General features: G+C 44.1%; 1 protein-coding gene across 2 annotated transcripts in view; it reads left to right on the top strand.

The window, feature by feature from the left end:
* The window catches only part of LOC143766192 (uncharacterized), a 161,593-nt gene that overhangs the window by 106,272 nt on the left and 35,022 nt on the right, over positions 1-20,299 (top strand). The window contains exon 1 of one of the 2 annotated variants that reach the window (XM_077253670.1): positions 12,516-12,562. The exons of the other annotated variant lie outside the window; for it this stretch is intronic. The gene's annotated coding sequence lies outside the window, so the exon portion shown is untranslated. Of the gene's footprint in view, positions 1-12,515; positions 12,563-20,299 lie in introns of those variants that run through there. 2 annotated transcript variants of the gene reach the window in all.

Here is a 20,299-nt window from a genome sequence, read left to right as displayed (position 1 = left end):
TGGGGGTTCAAAGCTCTCACAACACATCTAGATGAGTTCCTTAGGGGGTCTACTTTCCAAAATGGTGTCACTTGTGGGGGGTTTCTACTGTTTAGGCACATTAGGGCCTCTGCAAACGCAATGTGATGCCTGCAGACCATTCCATCTAAGTCTGCATTCCAAATGGCGTTCCTTCCCTTCCGAGGCCTCCCATGCGCCCAAACGGTGGTTTCCCTCCACATATGGGGTATCAGCGTACTCAAGACAAATTGGACAACAACTTTTGGGGTCCAATTTCTCCTGTTACCCTTGGGAAAATACAAAACTGGGGGCTAAAAAATAATTTTGGGGGGAAATTTTTTATTTTTTATTTTCACGGCTATGCGTTATAAACTGTAGTGAAACACGTGAGGGTTCAAAGCTCTCACAACACATCTAGATGAGTTCCTTAGGGGGTCTACTTTCCAAAATGGTGTCACTTGTGTTTTTTTTTTTACTGTTTAGGTACATTAGGGCTCTGCAAACGCAATGTGACACCTGCAGACCATTCCATCTAAGTCTGCATTCAAAATGGCGCTCCATCCCTTCCGAGCCCTCCCATGCGCCCAAACAGTGGTTCCCCCCCACATATGGGGTATCAGCGTACTCAGGACAAATTGGAAAACAACTTTTGGGGTCCAATTTCTCCTGTTACCCTCGGGAAAATACAAAACTGGGGGTTAAAAAATAATTTTTGTGGGAAAAAAATGTTTGTTTAATTTTTACGGCTCTGCATTATAAACTTCTGTGAAGCAGTTGGTGGGTCAAAGTGCTCACTACACCTCTAGATAAGTTCCTTAGGGGGGGTCTACTTTCCAAAATGGTGTCACTTGTGGGGGGTTTCAATGTTTAGGCACATTAGTGGCTCTCCAAACGCAACATGGCATCCCACCTCAATTCCTGTCAATTTTGCATTGAAAAGTCAAACGGCGCTCCTTCCCTTCCGAGCTCTGCCATGCGCCCAAACAGTGGTTTACCCCCACATATGGGATATCAGCGTACTCAGGACAAATTGTACAACAACTTTTGGGGTCCAATTTCTTCTCTTACCCTTGGGAAAATAAAAAATTGGGGGCGAAAAGATCATTTTTGTGAAAAAATATGATTTTTTATTTTTATGGTTCTGCATTATAAACTTCTGTGAAGCACTTGGTGAGTCAAAGTGCTCACCACACCTCTAGATAAGCTCCTTAGGGGGTCTACTTTCCAAAATGGTGTCACTTGTGGGGGGTTTCAATGATTAGGCATATCAGGGGCTCTCCAAACGCAACATGGCATCCCACCTCAATTCCTGTCAATTTTGCATTGAAAAGTCAAATGGCGCTCCTTCGCTTCCGAGCTCTGTCATGCGCCCAAACAGTGGTTTACACCCACATATGGGGTATCGGCGTACTCAGGACAAATTGTACAACATCTTTTGGGGTCCATTTTCTCCTGTTACCCTTGGTAAAATAAAACAAATTGGAGCTGAAGTAAATTTTGTGTGAAAAAAAAGTTAAATGCTCATTTTTATTTAAACATTCCAAAAATTCCTGTGAAACACCTTAAGGGTTAATAAACTTCTTGAATGTGGTTTTGAGCACCTTGAGGGGTGCAGTTTTTAGAATGGTGTCACACTTGGGTATTTTCTATCATATAGACCCCTCAAAATGACTTCAAATGAGATGTGGTCCCTAAAAAAAAATGGTGTTGTGAAAATGAGAAATTGATGGTCAACTTTTAACCCTTATAACTCCCTAACAAAAAAAAATGTTGGTCCAAAATTGTGCTGATGTAAAGTAGACATGTGGGAAATGTTACTTATTAAGTATTTTGTGTGACATATCACTGTGATTTAATTGCATAAAAATTCAAAGTTGGAAAATTGCAAAATTTTTAAAATTTTCGCCAAATTTCCGTTTTTTTTTACAAATAAACGCATGTAATATCAAAGAAATTTTACAACTATCATGAAGTACAATATGTCATGAGAAAACCATGTCAGAATCACCGGGATCCGTTGAAGCGTTCCAGAGTTATAACCTCATAAAGGGACAGTGGTCAGAATTGTAAAAATTGGCCCGGTCCATAACGTGCAAACCACCCTTGGGGGTGAAGGGGTTAAACAGAGGTTCTGGCCTATACCTCCAGCTCACTACCAATGTGCCAGAAGTATGTTACAAGAGATGAAGGAGGCTGGGGTAATCAGAGACAGTTGTAGCCGCTGGGCAGCTCTATTAGTCCTTATTAGAAAGAAGGATGGTACAATGGAGGATGTGTGTTGACTACAGGCAGATAAACCGAATTAGACACAAGGATGCCTTCCCGTTGCCCAGAATTGAAGAGTCATTTGCTGCTTTAAAATCTGCTATTTCTCCATCTTAGATCTGACTAGTGGGTATTGGCAGGTTCCCGTGGCAGAGGCGGATAAAGAAAAGACCGCTTTCACGAAACCGATGGGCCTCTCGGAATTCAACTACATGCCATTCGTACTTTGCAATGCCTCAGGGATGTTTCAGAGGATGATGGAGTGCTGACTCGGGCACAAGACAAGAATTTTGAAACCGTCCTGTTGTACCTTGATGAGGTCATCGTCTTCTCCAAGACTTATGAAGACCACCTGAAGCACCTGGCTGAGGTGTTTGAAGCTGTGTCTAACTTTGGCCTGAAGGTAAAGCCGTCCAAGTGGCACCTGTTAAAGCCCAAACTTCAGTACCTGGGCCGTGTGGTAAGCGAAGGAGTGGCACCAGACCCTGACAAGGTCACCGTGATCAGGGACTGGCCGAAACCCAGCAACATCCATGAAGTATGGCAGTTCCTCGGGTTAGTAGGCTACTACCGAAGGTTCATTAAGGACTTCACTAAGGTAGCCACACCCCTGCAAAACCTGTTAGTGTGCCAATCTAAAAAGGCCAAGAACAAGGGTCCTCCGTTTGAGTGGAATGACAGGCTGGAAGGATCCTTCACTCGGTTGAAGTGGGCTCTCACGGGAGATAAAGTACTGGCCTACCCTGACTATGACCAACAGTTTGTGATCTACACAGACGCCAGGAACGTGGGATTGGGAGCAGTGCTGTCCCAGGTACAGAAAGGCAAGTAAAGAGTAATTGCCCACCCCAGCAGGAAACTTCGTCCCAATGAAAGGAACCCCGAAAACTAAAGTTCCTTCAAGCTGTAGTTCCTCGCCATAGTCTGGGCGGTAACAGAGCAGTTCAAACAATACCTGGCCTCAGCAAAATTCACCGTTTTCTCGGACAACAATCCGCTGACCCACCTGGAGATGGCAAAACTAGGTGCATTGGAGCAGCGATGGATGGCCCGGTTGTCCAATTATGAGTTCACCATCAAGTACCGTGCGGGGCACAAGAACGCAAATGCCGATGCGCTGTCCAGGATGCCCCATTTACTAGAGATGGGAGAAGATCCAGAAGCACTCGAAGAGATTGAGCTACCGGCCTTCCACTGTCCCGAGGTGACTCAGTACTTCCATCATGTGAAGAACAAGCGCAATAATACGCGAGAAGCCAAGCTGAACCCATTGCCCCACCATGGATGGGCAGAAATGCAGGATAGCGACCCAGCAGTCTGTCTAGTAAAAGAGCTGTTGACCCAAGCTGATTCACACCCTGGTCCAGATGCTCCACAAGAGACTCAACAGTTGTGGAAGGAGAAGGGCAAATTGTTTATCTACGACAGTAAGCTGTGTCAGAGGAATATTGACCCACGTACTCACAAGCTGATCTGGCAGGTGGTAGTCCTGAGACAAGATGGTCTTGGAAGCGTACCATGATGGAGCAGGACACTTCGGATGGAAGAAGTTAGAGGTCCTACTTCGTGGGAGGTTCTATTGGATTGGCTTGAGAAGAGCCATTGAAAAGTGGTGCCGAGAGTGTGGCGCATGCAACCTGCGCAGAAAAGGACTGTGACAGCCAGAGGGCACCCCTACAGCCCATAGTCACCAAACAGCCACTTGAATTGGTTGCTTTGGATCATGTGAAGCTAACCCCAAGCCGGTCAGGTTATGTCTATTCTTTGACCATAGTGGACCATTACTCCAGATTCCTGGTAGTCGTGCCTGTCAAGGACCAGACAGCGAAGACGGCAGCCAAGGCATTCCAACACCACTTTTGTCGACCACATGGTTACCCTGAAAAGGTATCACTGATCAAGAAATATTCCAGGAGTTCTGTCACCTGTACGGATGTAAAAAGATCAGGACAACACCGTACCATCCACAGACAAACGGTATGTGTGAGAAGATGAATCAGTTGGTAATCGACTTACTGAAGACTTTGCCCCTGGAAGAGAGAAACCTGTGGCCAGAAAAGTTGCCGGACTTGGTAGATATGTACAATCATATCCCGGTAAATTCCACAAACTGCACTCCAGCTTACCTAATGAGAGGAAGACCTAGCAAATTACCTGTTAACTTTGATATGGGAGTCCCAACACCAGAAACAACCTCACCAGCCAACCTCATACGATCAGGTTCATCATAAATCAGCCCCAGTGCTTCAGAGAACTGATCTACAGACATTCTCTCAGGGGTGGTGGGGGGTAGGAAGAAAGCCCAAGCCTGCGGACCCTCCTGAAGTAGAGATATGACTATCCTGTTATGGACCTGGTGGTTAGGAGCACCTGGAATGACCTGATGGTTAAACTAGATGACAGGACAAGCTCTGGGAAGTGGGATCTCTGCTGACCGCAAATTCTAATCCTATCACACACACTAGAAATAGCCGTGGAGCGTACCTAACTCTCCCTAGACGCCTCTTCACAGCCTAAGAGCTAACTACCCCTAAAGATAGGAAATAAAGCCTTACCTTGCCTCAGAGAAATTCCCCAAAGGTAAAGGCAGCCCCCCACAAATATTGACTGTGAGTTAAGAGGAAAGTCACAAACACAGGAATGAAACAGGTTTCAGCAAAGGAGGCCAGTCTTCGCTAAATAGACAGAGGATAGGAAAGGGATCTATGCGGTCAGCACAAAAAACTACAAAAAGCCACGCAGAGTGTGCAAAAAGACCCCCGCACCGACTCACGGTGTGGCGGTGCCACTCTGCACCCCAGAGCTTCCAGCTAGCAAGGCAATATCATGTTAGCAAGCTGGACTAGAACTTAGCAAGTACTAAGAAATATATTCAGTACACAATGAACAACAAATGAACTAGCAGGGACTTAGCTTCTGCTGGAGTAGACAGGTCATCAGAAAGATCCGAGAGAGATCTGAACCAGTACTGATACATTGACAGCTGGCATGAAGTAACGATCTGAGTGGAGTTAAATAGAGAAGCCAGCCTAGCCGCAAACGAGGGCAGCTGAGGAAGCAACCTCAAGAACCAGCAGTTCCACTCACAGCCACCAGAGGGAGTCCACGGACAGAACTCGCCGAAGTACCATTCATGACCACAGGAGGGAGTTCGAGAACGGAATTCACAACAGTACCCCCCCTTGAGGAGGGGTCACCGGACCCTCACCAGAGCCCCCAGGCCGATCAGGACGAGCCAAATGAAAGGCACGAACCAAATCGGCAGCATGGACATCGGAGGCAACAACCCAGGAATTATCCTCCTGACCATAGCCCTTCCATTTGACCAGGTACTGAAGTTTCCGTCTCGAAATACGAGAATCTAAAATCTTCTCCACCACATACTCCAACTCCCCCTCGACCAACACCGGAGCAGGAGGGTCAACGGAGGGAACCATAGGCGCCACATATCTCCGCAACAACGACCTATGGAACACATTATGGATGGCAAAAGAAGCTGGAAGGGCCAAACGAAACGACACAGGATTGAGAATTTCAGAAATCTTATAAGGACCAATGAAACGAGGTTTAAACTTAGGAGAAGAAACCTTCATAGGGACATAACGAGATGACAACCAAACGAAATCCCCAACACGAAGTCGGGGACCAACACAACGACGGCGGTTGGCGAAACGTTGAGCCTTCTCCTGGGACAATGTCAAATTGTCCACTACATGAGTCCAAATTTGCTGCAACCTGTCCACCACAGAATCTACACCAGGACAGTCCGAAGGCTCAACCTGCCCTGAAGAAAAACGAGGATGAAAACCAGAATTACAAAAAAAGGCGAAACCAAAGTAGCCGAACTGGCCCGATTATTAAGGGCGAACTCAGCCAATGGCAAGAAGGTCACCCAATCATCCTGATCAGCAGAAACAAAGCATCTCAGATAGGTCTCCAAAGTCTGATTAGTTCGTTCAGTTTGGCCATTTGTCTGAGGATGGAAAGCCGAAGAAAAAGACAAATCAATGCCCATCTTAGCACAAAAGGACCGCCAAAACCTTGAAACAAACTGGGAACCTCTGTCCGACACGATGTTCTCCGGAATGCCATGCAAACGAGCCACATGCTGGAAAAATAGTGGAACCAAATCAGAGGAGGAAGGTAATTTAGGCAAGGGTACCAAATTGACCATCTTAGAGAAGCGATCACAAACCACCCAGATGACCGACATCCTTTGAGAGACAGGGAGATCTGAAATAAAATCCATGGAAACATGCGTCCAAGGCCTTTTCGGGACTGGCAAGAGCAAAAGTAACCCACTGGCACGAGAACAGCAGGGCTTGGCCCGAGCACAAGTCCCACAGGACTGCACAAAAGAACGCACATCCCGTGACAAGGAAGGCCATCACAGAGCCATCAGAACTTCTTTGAGACAAAACAGCCCCTGCTCCAATCTCAGAAGCATCAACCTCGACCTGAAAAGGGAGCAAAACATCTGGCTGACACAACACAGGGGCCGAAGAGAAACGACGTTTCAACTCCCGAAAAGCCTCAACGGCCGCAGAGGACCAATTAACCACATCAGCACCTTTGTTGGTCAAATCAGTCAACGGTTTAACAACACTAGAAAAATTAGCGATGAAGCGACGGTAAAAATTAGCAAAGCCCAGAAATTTCTGAAGGCTCTTCACAGATGTAGGCTGAGTCCAATCATAAATGGCCTGAACTTTAACAGGATCCATCTCGATAGTAGAAGGGGAAAAAATGAAGCCCAAAAAGGAAACCTTCTGAACTCCGAAGAGACATTTAGACCCCTTCACAAACAAAGAATTAGCACGAAGGACCTGGAACACCATTCTGACCTGCTTCACATGAGACTCCCAATCATCCGAAAAGACCAAAATATCATCCAAATATACAATCATGAATCTATCCAAATACTTTCGGAAGATGTCATGCATAAAGGACTGAAACACAGATGGAGCATTAGAAAGCCCGAATGGCATCACCAGGTACTCAAAATGGCCCTCGGGCGTATTAAATGCTGTTTTCCATTCATCGCCCTGTTTAATACGCACAAGATTATACGCCCCTCGAAGATCTATCTTGGTGAACCAACTAGCCCCCTTAATCCGAGCAAACAAATCAGACAGTAGAGGCAAAGGGTACTGAAATTTGACCGTGATTTTATTGAAAAGGCGGTAATCTATACAAGGTCTCAGAGAACCATCCTTCTTGGCCACAAAAAAGAACCCTGCTCCCAAAGGTGACGACGACGGGCGAATATGCCCTTTCTCCAAGGACTCCTTTATATAACTCCGCATAGCGGCGTGTTCCGGCACAGATAAATTGAAAAGTCGTCCCTTAGGAAATTTACTACCAGGAATCAAATTAATAGCACAATCACAATCCCTATGAGGAGGTAGGGCACTGGATTTGGGCTCATCAAATACATCTTGGTAATCCGACAAAAACTCAGGGACTTCAGAAGGAGTAGAAGAAGAAATTGACAACAACGGAACATCACCATGTACTTCTTGACAACCCCAACTGGACACAGACATTGATTTCCAATCCAATACTGGATTATGGACCTGTAGCCATGGCAAACCCAACACGACCACATCATGCAAATTATGCAACACCAAAAAGCGAATATCCTCCTGATGTGCAGGAGCCATGCACATGGTCAACTGAGTCCAGTACTGAGGTTTATTCTTGGCCAAAGGTGTAGCATCAATTCCCCTTAATGGAATAGGATACTGCAAGGGCTCCAAGAAAAAACCACAGCGCCTGGCAAACTCCAAGTCCATCAAATTCAGGGCAGCGCCTGAATCCACAAATGCCATAACAGAGTAGGACGACAAAGAGCAAATCAGAGTAACGGACAAAAGAAATTTAGGCTGTACCGTACCAATGGTGACAGACCTAGCGAACCGCTTAGGACAATCAGAGATAGCATGAGTGGAGTCACCACAGTCACCACAGTAAAAACACAGCCCATTCTGAAGTCTGTGTTCTTGCCGTTCAGCTCTGGTCAAAGTCCTATCACATTGCATAGGCTCAGGCCTCTGCTCAGAGGATACCGCCAAATAGGGAACAACCTTGCGCTCACGCAAGCGCCGATCGATTTGAATGGCCAAGGACATTGATTCATTCAGACCAGCAGGCGTGGGGAACCCCACCATAACATCCTTAAGGGCCTCAGAAAGACCCTTTCTGAAAATTGCTGCAAGGGCACACTCATTCCATTGAGTAAGCACAGACCACTTTCTAAACTTCTGGCAATATACCTCCGCCTCATCCTGACCCTGACACAAAGCCAGCAAGATCTTCTCTGCCTGATCCACAGAGTTAGGTTCGTCATAAAGCAATCCAAGTGCCAGAAAAAAACGCATCTACATTAAGCAATGCAGGATCTCCTGGCGCAAGGGAGAATGCCCAGTCTTGAGGGTCGCCACGTAACAAAGAAATAATGATTTTTACTTGCTGAATGGGGTCACCAGAGGAGCGGGGTTTCAAAGCAAGAAACAGTCTACAATTATTTTTGAAATTCAGAAATTTAGATCTATCCCCAGAAAACAAATCAGGAATTGGAATTCTAGGCTCTAACATCGGATTCTGAACTACATAATCTTGAATGCTTTGTACCCTTGCAGTGAGTTGATCAACACAAGAGGACAGACCTTGAATGTCCATATCTACACCTGAGTCCTGAACCACCCAGAGGTTAAGGGGAAAAGAAAGACAAAACACACTGCAGAGAAAAAAAAATGGTCTCAGAACTTCTCTTATCCCTCTATTGAGATGCACTTTGTTGGCCAGCTGTACTGTTATGGACCTGGTGGTTAGGAGCACCTGGAATGACCTGATGGTTAAACTAGACGACAGGACAAGCTCTGGGAAGTGGGATCTCTGCTGACCGCAAATTCTAATCCTATCACACACTAGAAATAGCCGTGGAGCGTACCTAACTCTCCCTAGACGCCTCTTCACAGCCTAAGAGCTAACTACCCCTAAAGATAGGAAATAAAGCCTTACCTTGCCTCAGAGAAATTCCCCAAAGGTAAAGGCAGCCCCCACAAATATTGACTGTGAGTTAAGAGGAAAGTCACAAACACAGGAATGAAACAGGTTTCAGCAAAGGAGGCCAGTCTTCGCTAAATAGACAGAGGATAGGAAAGGGATCTATGCGGTCAGCACAAAAAACTACAAAAAGCCACGCAGAGTGTGCAAAAAGACCCCCGCACCGACTCACGGTGCGGAGGTGCCACTCTGCACCCCAGAGCTTCCAGCTAGCAAGGCAATATCATGTTAGCAAGCTGGACTAGAACTTAGCAAGTACTAACAAATATATTCAGTACACAATGAACAACAAATGAACTAGCAGGGACTTAGCTTCTGCTGGAGTAGACAGGTCATCAGAAAGATCCGAGAGAGATCTGAACCAGTACTGATACATTGACAGCTGGCATTAAGTAACGATCTGAGTGGAGTTAAATAGAGAAGCCAGCCTAGCCGCAAACGAGGGCAGCTGAGGAAGCAACCTCAAGAACCAGCAGTTCCACTCACAGCCACCAGAGGGAGTCCACGGACAGAACTCGCCGAAGTACCATTCATGACCACAGGAGGGAGTTCGAGAACGGAATTCACAACACTATCCCCACCCTTTGACTCTCATCACCTGAAGACCGAGAACGGAGGGAAAACAATATTTTACAACCTTCCATAAATACCAGAAATTTTCCTTTTTCCCCAGAAAAGGTGTCAAGGAGTTTGACAGAGGGTTCCTAGGAGGGTAAGGAAACATCAGATACACTAGCATTTTTTACTGTCAACTGACCGAGACACAGTCCTTATAGATTTAACTGTTTCAGCCAAATCTCTTTGGACCTGCTGGTGAGATGCTGCCAAGGTCCTCTGATCCACAGAGAAATTTTGCATCATCTAAGTCAGGTTGGCCACTTGAAAAGACAGGGCACAAAGCGATTCCATACTGCAACCGTGGGCAAATCCCACAGAGCTTATTATGGGTAGGTTTAATGTCACATCGCTCAGGACGCGACTCCACAGATCAACACCTGGTTGTCTAATGGTTAGACGGAGACCTGGAGAGGGTACAAACCACAGTGTCTTGTACCCATGGTGAAATTTGGTGGAGGATCGGTGATGATCTGGGGATGCTTCAGCAAGCCAGGAATTGGGCAGGTTGTTCTTTGCGAAGGATGTATGAATCAAGCCGCATACTAGGTTATCCTGGAAAAACAGTTGATTCCTTCTGCTCAGGCAATTTTCCCCAACTTTGAGGACTATTTTTTCCAGCAGGACAATGCACCATGCCACACAGCTAGGTCAATCAAGATGTGAATGAAGGACCACCACATCAAATCCCTGTCATGGCCAGCCCAATCTCCAGACCTGAACCCCATTGAAAACCTCTGGAATGTAATCAAGAGTAAGATGGATAGTCACAAGCCATCAAACAAAGAAGAGCGGCTTACATTTTTGTACCAGGAGTGGCATAAGGTCACCAAAAACAGTGTGAAAGACTGGTGGAAAGCATTAGTGATGAGTGAGTGTACTCATTGCTCGGGTTTTCCCGAGCACGCTCGGGTGACCTCCGAGTATTTATAACTGCTCGGAGATCTAATTTTCATCATGGCAGCTGAATGATTTACAGCTATTAGCCAGGCTGAGTACATGTGGGGGTTGCCTGGTTGCTAGGGAATCCCCACATGTAATCAAGCAGGCTAGTAGCTGTAAATCATTCAGCTGCCGTGATGAAAACTAAATCTCTGAGCAGTCATAAATACTCGGAGGTCACTCGAGTGTGCTCGGGAAATCTCAAGTAACGAGTACACTCGCTCATCAATAGAAGCATGCCAAGACCCATGAACGCTGTGATTAAAAATCATGGCTAGTCCACAAAATATTGATTTCCGAACTCTTCCTGAGTTAAAACATTAGTATTGTTGTTTCTAAATGATTATGAACTTGATTTTTTTTTTTGCATTATTTAAGGTCTGCAGCAATGCATTTTTTTGTTATTTTGACCATTTCTCATTTTCAGAAAATAAATACAAAATTTATTGCTTGGAACTTCAGAGACATGTTGTCATTAGTTTATAGAATAAAAGAACAATTTACATTTTACTCAAAAATATACCTATAAAGAGAAAAATCAGACAAACTGAAAATTTTGCTGGGGTCTCTTCACTTTTTACCAGAGCTGTAGTTTGGTCTTTTCTATGGTAACATACGAATGGAAAATCTGGAAGATAAAGAAACAAGATAGGAGAAGAATCGACGCCTTAGAAATATGGTGCTGGAGATGAATGTTATCAGTATTATAGATGGCAAGAAGAACAAAGAAATAAATCTTGAAACACATCAAACCAGACATGTCAAAGAGTCAGGGATCACCAAGCTATGACTTACTAACTTTGGACACATCATACGAAGAAAGCAATCACTGGAGAAGGACATCATGGTGAGAAGATTTGAAAGAATAAGAAAAAGAGAAAGATCAGCAATCCGATGGTTTGATATAAAATAATGGCGGAGAAGACCCTGGTGGGCCTATCTAGGTTTGCATAAGATCCATTTTCCTTCAGATCGTTCATCCATGATAATAATCTTTTATTTTTATATAGCGCTAACATATTCCACAGCACTTTACAGTTTGCACACATTATCTGTCGCCATGGCCCAAGATCGAGCCGAAGGCTGATAAATAATAATAATAATAATAATAATAATAATATCAAGCTGCATTTACATGCTGGGGGTTCCTTGGCTACTTCCTTATATAAACCACAGCTGCTTTTACTGTAGATTCTGTCTCCCCCTTACCTCACGCTATAAATGTTCTCTGTAATACAGGTTTCTGATTGCTGAGCCCCTTGTTATACTTTCTCATATTATACTGGTTTTCTGTCTATATTAAGCCTGAGGAAGGGTCTGTGAGCTGAAACATTGCGACCACAAGAAAGAATATTCAGGAATGAGGGTCTGAAAAACCTCACAATGAAGAAGTTTTGAGGCAAATGCTTGTGATTATGGAGCGCTGGTTCATCTCTCTGTAAATGCTCTGAAGTCTCCTGAGCAAGTGGTCGGCTGTACGGGAACGTGCCCCCGGGAGCTCCCTATGTGCTGCCTGGACTCCGCTCCTCCAGCACCAGGACAACCAGCACAGTCCTGTATATACTGAGGCCCCTGATCATGTGACCCCTGACTCCTCCCCTCCTGTGACCTCATCCCAGGTCCTGTGCGCACAGAACAGCCATATATGTGGTGTGCGGCTCTGCAGGTGGAGGTAGGGTTGAGCCTAGAGTGTATGGGCTCCTTCCAGGTCCTGACTGCAGCCCATACACTCTAGCCGGCTCATTACTGAAGATGCTAGAGTGTATGGGCTCCTTCCTGGTATATATTATTGTAGATACAGACTGTACGGACTCCTGTCAGGTATATATTATTGTAGATATAGACTGTACGGACTCCTGTCAGGTATATATTATTGTAGATACAGACTGTACGGGCTCCTGTCAGGTATATATTATTGTAGATATAGACTGTATGGGCTCCTGTCAGGTATATATTATTGTAGATACAGACTGTACGGACTCCTGTCAGGTATATATTATTGTAGATACAGACTGTACGGGCTCCTGTCAGGTATATATTATTGTAGATACAGACTGTACGGGCTCCTGTCAGGTATATATTATTGTAGATACAGACTGTACGGACTCCTGTCAGGTATATATTATTGTAGATACAGACTGTACGGGCTCCTGTCAGGTATATATTATTGTAGATACAGACTGTACGGACTCCTGTCAGGTATATATTATTGTAGATACAGACTGTACGGGCTCCTGTCAGGTATATATTATTGTAGATACAGACTGTACGGGCTCCTGTCAGGCATATATAATTGTAGATATAGACTGTACAGGCTCCTGTCAGGTATATATTATTGTAGATACAGACTGTACGGGCTCCTGTCAGGTATATATTATTGTAGATACAGACTGTACGGGCTCCTGTCAGGTATATATTATTGTAGATACAGACTGTATGGGCTCCTGTCAGGTATATATTATTGTAGATACAGACTGTACGGGCTCCTGTCAGGTATATATTATTGTAGATATAGACTGTACGGGCTCCTGTCAGGTATATATTATTGTAGATATAGACTGTACGGGCTCCTGTCAGGTATATATTATTGTAGATACAGACTGTACAGGCTCCTGTCAGGTATATATTATTGTAGATATAGACTGTATGGGCTCCTGTCAGGTATATATTATTGTAGATACAGACTGTACAGGCTCCTGTCAGGTATATATTATTGTAGATATAGACTGTACGGGCTCCTGTCAGGTATATATTATTGTAGATGCAGACTGTACGGGCTCCTGTCAGGTATATATTATTGTAGATACAGACTGTACGGACTCCTGTCAGGTATATATTATTGTAGATATAGACTGTACGAGCTCCTGTCAGGTATATATTATTGTAGATATAGACTGTACGGGCTCCTGTCAGGTATATATTATTGTAGATATAGATTGTACGGGCTCCTGTCAGGTATATATTATTGTAGATACAGACTGTATGGGCTCCTGTCAGGTATATATTATTGTAGATATAGATTGTACGGGCTCCTGTCAGGTATATATTATTGTAGATACAGACTGTACGGGCTCCTGTCAGATATATATTATTGTAGATATAGACTGTACAGGCTCCTGTCAGGTATATATTATTGTAGATATAGACTGTACAGGCTCCTGTCAGGTATATATTATTGTAGATATAGACTGTATGGGCTCCTTCCTGGTTCCCTGACTGCAGCCCATACACTCTAGCCGGCTCACTACTGAAGATTAGTGTTGAGCGATACCGTCCGATACTTGAAAGTATCGGTATCGGAAAGTATCGGCCGATACCGGCAAAGTATCGGATCCAATCCGATACCGATACCAATACAAGTCAATGGGACTCATGTATCGGACGGTATTCCTGATGGTTCCCAGGGTCTGAAGGAGAGGAAACTCTCCTTCAGGCCCTGGGAACCATATTAATGTGTAAAAGAAAGAATTAAAATAAAAAATATTGCTATACTCACCTCTCCGACGCAGCCTGCACCTTACCGAGGGAAGCGGCAGCGTTCTTTATTTAAAATTCGCGCTTTTCTTTCCTTTACTGAAGTCCCGGCTTGTGATTGGTCGCGTGCCGACCATGTGGCCGGGACGCAACCAATCACAGCAAGCCGTGACGTAATTTCAGGTCCTTCAGGATTTTAAAATTACGTTCCGGCGTTGTGATTGGTTGCGTCGCAGTCACATGGGCAACGCAACCAATCACAGCAAGCCGTGACGTAATTTCAGGTCCTTCAGGATTTTAAAATTACGTCCCGGCTTTGTGATTGGTTGCGTCGCAGTCACATGGGAGACGCAACCAATCACAAGCCGGGACGTCACGGGAGGCTGGACACGCGCGCATTTTAAAATGGGCGCGTGTCCAGCCTCCCGGCTTGTGATTGGTTGACCGCGACGCAACCAATCACAAGCCGGGACGTCACGGGAGGCTGGACACGCGCCCATTTTAAAATGCGCGCGTGTCCAGCCTCCCGTGACGTCACGGCTTGTGATTGGTTGCGTCTCCCATGTGACTGCGACGCAACCAATCACAAAGCCGGGACGTAATTTTAAAATCCTTAAGGACCTGAAATTACGTCACGGCTTGCTGTGATTGGTTGCGTTGCCCATGTGACTGCGACGCAACCAATCACAACGCCGGAACGTAATTTTAAAATCCTGAAGGACCTGAAATTACGTCACGGCTTGCTGTGATTGGTTGCGTCCCGGCCACATGGTCGGCACGCGACCAATCACAAGCCGGGACTTCAGTAAAGGAAAGAAAAGCGCGAATTTTAAACAAAGAACGCTGCCGCTTCCCTCGGTAAGGTGCAGGCTGCGTCGGAGAGGTGAGTATAGCAATATTTTTTATTTTAATTCTTTCTTTTACACATTTTTACATTAATGTTGTTTCGATACCGATACCCGATACCACAAAAATATCGGATCTCGGTATCGGAATTCCGATACAGCAAGTATCGGCCGATACCCGATACTTGCAGTATCGGAATGCTCAACACTACTGAAGATGCTAGAGTGTATGGGCTCCTTCCAGGTGCCTGACTGCAGCCCATACACTCTAGCCGGCTCATTACTGAAGATGCTAGAGTTTTATGGGCTCCTTGCTGGTATATATTATTGTAGATATGGACTGTACAGACTCCTTTCTGGCATATATTATTGTAGATACTGACTGTACGGGCTCCTGTCAGGTATATATTATTGTAGATATAGACTGTATGGGCTCCTGTCAGGTATATATTATTGTAGATATAGACTGTACGTGCTCCTGTCAGGTATATATTATTGTAGATATAGACTGTATGGGCTCCTGTCAGGTATATATTATTGTAGATATAGACTGTATGGGCTCCTGTCAGGTATATATTATTGTAGATATAGACTGTACGTGCTCCTGTCAGGTATATATTATTGTAGATATAGACTGTACGGGCTCCTGTCAGATATATATTATTGTAGATATAGACTGTACAGGCTCCTGTCAGGTATATATTATTGTAGATATAGACTGTATGGGCTCCTTCCTGGTTCCCTGACTGCAGCCCATACACTCTAGCCGGCTCACTACTGAAGATGCTAGAGTGTATGGGCTCCTTCCTGGTATATATTATTGTAGATATAGACTGTACAGACTCCTTTCAGGCATATATTATTGTAGATATAGACTGTACGGGCTCCTGTCAGGTATATATTACTGTAGACTGTACGGTCTCCTGTCAGGTATATATAAGTGATGATATCAGAATGTATGGGCTCCTATCAGGTATATATATATCATTGACGGTATCAGAATGTGTGGGCTCCTGTCAGGTGTATATTAGTGATAATATCAGAATGTATGGGCCTCTGTGAGGTATATATTACAGTAGTGATGATATCAGAATGTGTGGGCTCCTGTCAGGTATATATTAGTGATGGTATCAGAATGCATGGGCTCCTGTCAGGTATATATTAGTGATGATATCAGAATGTATGGGCTCCTGTCAGGTATATATTAGTGATGATATCAGAATGTATGGGCTCCTGTCAGGTATATATTAGTGATGGTATCAGAATGCATGGGCTCCTGTCAGGTATATATTACTGATGATATCAGAATGTGTGGGCCCCTGTCAGGTATATATTAGTGATAATATCAGAATGTATGGGCCTCTGTGAGGTATATATTACAGTAGTGATGATATCAGAATGTGTGGGCTCCTGTCAGGTATATATTACTGATGATATCAGAATGTATGGGCCCGTCAGGCATATATTACTGATAATATCAGAATGTATGGGCCCTGTCAGGTATATATTAGTGATATCAGAATGTATGGGCCCTGTCAGGTATATATATTAGTGATGATATCAGAATGTATGGGCCCATGTCAGGTATATATTAGTGATGGTATCAGAATGCATGGGCCCCTGTCAGGTATATATTACTGATGATATCAGAATGTATGGGCCCATGTCAGGTGTATATTAGTGATGATATCAGAATGTATGGGCTCCTGTCAGGTATATATTAGTGATGATATCAGAATGTATGGGCCCATGTCAGGTATATATTAGTGATGGTATCAGAATGCATGGGCCCCTGTCAGGTATATATTACTGATGATATCAGAATGTATGGGCCCATGTCAGGTATATATTAGTGATGGTATCAGAATGCATGGGCCCCTGTCAGGTATATATTACTGATAATATCAGAATGTATGGGCCCTGTCAGGTATATATTAGTGATATCAGAATGTATGGGCCCTGTCAGGTATATATATTAGTGATGATATCAGAATGTATGGGCCCATGTCAGGTATATATTAGTGATGGTATCAGAATGTATGGGCCCTGTCAGGTATATATTAGTGATATCAGAATGTATGGGCCCTGTCAGGTATATATATTAGTGATGATATCAGAATGTATGGGCCCATGTCAGGTATATATTAGTGATGGTATCAGAATGCATGGGCCCCTGTCAGGTATATATTACTGATAATATCAGAATGTATGGGCCCTGTCAGGTATATATTAGTGATATCAGAATGTATGGGCTCCTGTCAGGTATATATTAGTGATATCAGAATGTATGGGCCCTGTCAGGTATATATATTAGTGATGATATCAGAATGTATGGGCCCATGTCAGGTATATATTAGTGATGGTATCAGAATGCATGGGCCCGTCAGGTATACATTACTGATAATATCAGAATGTATGGGCCCTGTCAGGTATATATTAGTGATGATATCAGAATGTATGGGCTCCTGTCAGGTATATATTAGTGATATCAGAATGTATGGGCTCCTGTCAGGTATATATTAGTGATATCAGAATGTATGGGCCCTGTCAGGTATATATATTACTGATAATATCAGAATGTATGGGCCCTGTCAGGTATATATTAGTGATATCAGAATGTATGGGCCCTGTCAGGTATATATTAGTGATATCAGAATGTATGGGCCCTGTCAGGTATATATATTAGTGATGATATCAGAATGTATGGGCTCCTGTCAGGTATATATTATTGTAGATATAGACTGTATGGGCCCCTGTCAGGTATATATGCTGCGATTGTTCTCGTATGCTGATTTGGCATGAAAAAATAATCACAGATGTGATCTGCCCCATAGATTAACACTGGTCCGAGTGCCATGCGATGCTTTCTCACATAGCGCTCGTCCGTATTCTACGCTAGTGTGACCCCGGCCTTAAACTTATGAAGCGACACAGACCACCTGCAGTTCAGCCACCATCAATATTTAAATTACAAGTTTTTCACCATCCAAAAAAATGCTAATTTTAACCTAGTTCCATAGGTTTCTTAAAGGGAACCTGTCACCAGGTTTTCCCCATATATAGTACCACCAGCACCTATATGGCCTTATACACACCCTTCTAGAGTGCTGTACCGTATATACTCGCGTATAAGCCGAAATTTTGGGGGGCAGAAAGAGTCCCTCTCGGCTTATACTCGAGTCATTGTCGGCGGGGAAGCGGCGGCTGTCACATACTCACCTGCTCCTGGCACGGTCCCTGCATGTCCGATGGTCTCCGGGCAGCTCTTCCTGTGTTCAGCGGTCACGTGGTTCTGCTCATTAATGAATATGGACGCATAATGGTTAAGGCTATGTGCGCACGTTGCAGATTTGCTTGAGGAAATGTCTGCATGGTTAGTGCGTCTCTTAGCAGAAAACGCAGTGGAAATTCTGTACTTTTTTATGCGGATTTGATGCGTTTCTGTAAATCGTGAGCGCTAAATAAAGATATATTAAAAAAAATAAAAATAAATAAAGGAATTTGATGCATTTCCTTATTCAAACTCTTCACGAGATACCCTCATTAATATTAACTAAAGACACACACACACCCATGTAGGAGCATTAACATAATTAACCTACATATGCTGTAAAAAAAAACAACTAAGAAACCTGCGTGAAATGCAAAATGTTTATTTTTCAAAAAATAAAGCCTGCATGGGCTCCCGCATAATTTTCATAACCAGCAGTGGGAAAGCTGACAGCTGATGTTACTATTCTGGAAAGGAGCCAATAACCATAAAGGTTCCCAGGCTATTAATATCAGCTCACAGCTGTTTGCTTAGCCTTTACTGGCTATTTTACAGGGGGACACAAAATATTGACATAAAATCCAACCAGCAAATGCTAGGCAGACAGCTGTAGGCTGATATTTATAGCCTGTGAAGAGGCCATGGATATTGGCAGCCCCACAGGCTAAAAACCATCAGCTCTCAGCCGTCGCAGAAATGGCGCATCTTATAGATGTGCCAATTCTGGCACTTAGCCTCGCTCCTCCCACTTGCCCTGTAGCAGAGGGGTTCATAATTGTGCGGTTGATGTCACCTTTTTATTGTCAAGTAACATCAAGCCCACAGGTTAGTAATGGAGAGGCATCTATCAGACATCTCTCCATTACTAAGCTGGCCTAATGTCACCTTACAATACAAAGGTGAAATTAACCCCTTATTACCCCATATGCCACCGCTACAGGGCAGTGAGAAGACAGAGGCTGAGTGCCAGAATTGGCGCATCTTACAGATGCACCTTTTCTGGGGTGGCAATAACCATGGTCCCTCTCTAGGCTATAATATCTGTCCTCAGTCACTGGCTTTCCCTCTGTGGCACAGAAAATTGTGCGGGGGCCCACGCCAGTTTTTTCAGTGAAAACATTATTAAATACATACAGGCCCCAAATTTTACACACACACACACACACACACACACTACTAACCGTATTAGTCACTGACCTATATAAGTCTAACTGTTCTGCAATGGTTTACTGTATGTAAACCATGTCTCCTATCCTGTCAGCCTCTGCAATGATTTAACAGAAGCCGACAAATTAACTATCAGCTATTCCGCTGTCCGTGTGATATATTATATATATACACATATACATATACACACACACACACACACATACATACACACACATACATACACACACACAGACAGTATAGACCAAATGTTTAGACACACCTCATTTAAAGATTTTTCTGTATTTTCATGACTATGAAAACTGTACATTCACACTGAAGGCATCAAAACTATGTGGAATTATATACTTAATAAAAGTGTAAGGCAACTGAAAATGTCTTATATTCTAGGTTTTTCAAAGTAGCCACCTTTTGCTTTGATGACTGCTTTGCACACTCTTGGCAGTCTCTTGATGAGCTTCAAGAGGTAGTCACTGGGAATGGTCTTCCAACAATCTTGAAGGAGTTCCCAGAGATGCTTAGCACTTGTTGGCCCTTTTGCCTTCACTCTGTGGTCCAGCTCACCCCAAACCATCTCGATTGGGTTCAGGTCTGGTGACTGTGGTGGCCAGGTCATCTGGCGTAGCACCCCATCACTCTCCTTCTTGGTCAA

Source organism: Ranitomeya variabilis, chromosome 4 (genome assembly GCF_051348905.1).
Source record: "Ranitomeya variabilis isolate aRanVar5 chromosome 4, aRanVar5.hap1, whole genome shotgun sequence".
NCBI lineage: Eukaryota > Metazoa > Chordata > Amphibia > Anura > Dendrobatidae > Ranitomeya > Ranitomeya variabilis.
Note: the sequence above shows the minus strand (reverse complement) of the source record. Positions and strands in the feature narration are given on the sequence as shown.